The following is a 3287-nucleotide window of genomic DNA, read 5'->3' as shown; positions in this document are numbered from 1 at the left end:
CGGAAGTGGAAATCTCGTTTCTTAAATTTTACGACTTCCTGTCGGGGATTCGAACCCACGTCCTTCCGGGCGAACCGAGCACGCCCTTACCGCCTCGGCCAGGCATCCCTTCCATATATAGATGAGACAGGAGAAAATATCTTAAGACTAGCCATTTAGATCGCTAAATGGGGCGTCTTATGGTACAGTCCATTTGTTGATATGATGTATCGTTTAGTAGCAGTTAATCTGTAAATGACAGTTTGCAATATTGTAAACATGCATATACTTCGTATGTCGATATATATATTCACTGAAGTCGATATTTAGCGACATAGACGTAGAAAGGGAGTGTTTGCCATTATAACTAATATTTTACATCGATAGTGACTCTCAGCAGGAGGGCGTCTGCTATTGTAATCATTACTCCCCATATGGATCTTCACTGGCAGTAAGAATGGAATCCTTCTGCAACTCTTTTGTAACTAGCATTAGTAATTAGGGACTGCCGTTGTAATTAATAATTCACATCTGGATTTGACTGGCAGAAGTCAAGGGAGTACACAGTTTTGTTCAAAACTCCTCTAACCGATTGTGTTTGGGAGTAGGCTTGTGTGCCCTCCATTATAAACAAATGTACCCATCTAAAATGTGACTGGCGTTAGGAATAGTGGCCTTGATTTTATAATGGAAACTCACCAACTCGATGTGACTGTCATTAAGAAAAGGGGCCTCTCATTATAATGATAACAGCACAACTAAATTTTGTCTGGCAGTAGGGAAGGAACCTGCTATTATAATAAAAGCTTCTCAACTGTAATCTGTCTGGAAGTAGGAAAGTGCGCCTGTCATTGTAATGGAACCTCCCCAAATCGACTTTGACCGTGCAGTAGGTAATGGGGTTTCCATTATAAAAAAAATTTACCTACTCGTTTGCGATTGGCAGTACGCAAGTGAGCTTGCCGTTAAAATCACAACTCGCCAACTCGCACTTTGCATTGGAAGCAACGTATGGGAACCTACTACTGCTGTTTCTGGATAACGCTTAGAGACATGCAATTCAAAAAATATATTATTCTCTGCATGTACAGTAATTTACTTCCGTATCTGTATACAATATAGAATACCGTAACAAAGCGCGAGTACATTTGCTAAAGCTGGGAGAGGATCAAAACAAAAAGAAGAAAAGCTGACTAATCAGGAAAACAGCATTTTCTCTAACCGGTTTGCTATGGAAGATCTACATAGAGCGCTGAATAAATGCAAAAATGGTAAGGCGGCAGGCCTTGATGACATTTGTATTGAGCAACTCAAAAGATTTGGTCCTGTCAGTAAGCAATGGCACTTGGACTTATTCAACAACTGTATCAAATATTGCACATTTCCTAAACTGTGGAAAAAAGCAAGAGTTATAGCAATACTCAAACCTGGCAAGAACACAGGTGATCCGAAGAACTACCGACCAATCTCTTTGTTGTGCCATTTATACAAAATCTTAGAAGGAATGATTCTGGACAGACTATCTGAAGTGATAGACCCATTACTTATACCAGAACAAGCCCGCTTTCGACCAGGGAAAAGTTGTACTTCCCAAATACTGCACCTCACACAATATATAGAAGACGGCTATGAAAACAACAAAGTCACTAGAGTAGTTTTTGTTGACTTGACATCAGCCTACGATACAGTTAATCACCATTTACTGCTTCGTAATGTGCACAGTATAACTAAGGACTATAAACTCACCCAAATGATTGAGTGCTTTCTACAGAACAGAAGGTTTTTTTGTTGAATTCCAAGGCCAGAGGAGTAGATGGAGGAACTTAAAGAATGGCCTTCCACAAAAGAGTGTGCTAGCACCTATACTTTTCAAAATCTATACCAATGATCAGCCTCGCCCACAAGGGACAAAGAGCTTTGTTTATGCAGACGATGTCGCTCTGGCAGCTCAAGAGGAAACGTTTGAACTAGTTCAAGAGAAGCTCTCCCATACTATACAAATTCTAATTGGTTATTACCAAGAGAACCAACTAAAACCAAACCCATCAAAAACACAAGTCTGTGCCTTCCACCTAAAAAATCGACAGACAGCGAGAAAATTGCAAGTGATTTGGGAAGGTAAAATATTATAACTCTGCTTCACTCCCAAGTATCTAGGAGTAACTCTTGATCGAGCTCTAAGCTATAGAACACACTGTTTGAATACCACAAGGAAGGTATTTGCAAGGAACAACATTATCCGTACATGATCGTGTTCAACCTGGGGGACGCATCCTCTCCTTTTAAGATCATCAGCAAGAGCCCTCTGTTATTCAGCAGCAGAATACGCTTACCATGTCTGGTGTAGATCTAGTCATGCTAATCAAGTGGATGTGCCTTAAATGAAACCTGCAGACTCATTACAGGATGTTTCAGATCTACTCCACTTGATAAAGTTTATTGTCTAGCAGGTATCCCACCTCCAGATATTCGCCGTGAGTGTGCATCCAGACTGGAGAAATCTAAAGCACTGAACCTGACGACCCATACTTTAGAGTGAATTCATAGCGTTCCAGATCCAGCCACCCTGCAGGATGGATGACGCCTTCCGAAAGACTTCCTCCAAGCCACGAGGAAAGCTGGTCAACATGGAAGCTCAACAGGTTGCGTTCAGGAGTTGGAAGAACAAAGACCAACATGAGAAGGTGGGGTTTTGTCTGTGACTCCACTCTATGTGAATGTGGTGAAGAACAGACAATGAGCCATCTTCTTGTTTGTAACTTGTGTCCAACTACTTGCTATCTCCAGAATGTGATCGACGCTACCAAGGAAGCATGTAAATTAGCCGCTTACAGGTCACACCACATTTAATTAATCTTGTATTTATGTAGAGCTTAAATCACATCGCTACCTGTCATCATCAGAAATGATTAATGATTATAGTACTAGATTTTTTATTGTCCTGTATAATTGTAAGTATAATGTATGTTGATTAAATAAATAAAATTTGCTAAATATATTTAATGTTTTTACGTCCCTCTAACCACTTTTATGATTTCTGGAGATTCTCTTTTCCTTTTATAAATTATTAAATATCCATGCACATTTCAATTTTTACTTCACATGGATCATGAGGTGCTACCTGGCCGAGGCGTTAAAGAAAGACGTGGGTTCGATTCTCCGTCATGTTAAAAAATTTAAGAGAGATTTTCACTTTTGGAGTTGTACTTGGCCCTGAGGTTCACTCAGCCTATCCAAAAATGAGTGCCTGGCTACTTTCTCGGTGCATATGCGGTAGGTTGCAGAACTAACCGCTCTACCCCAAGTAA

Source organism: Anabrus simplex, chromosome 1 (assembly GCF_040414725.1).
Source record: "Anabrus simplex isolate iqAnaSimp1 chromosome 1, ASM4041472v1, whole genome shotgun sequence".
NCBI lineage: Eukaryota > Metazoa > Arthropoda > Insecta > Orthoptera > Tettigoniidae > Anabrus > Anabrus simplex.
Note: the sequence above shows the minus strand (reverse complement) of the source record.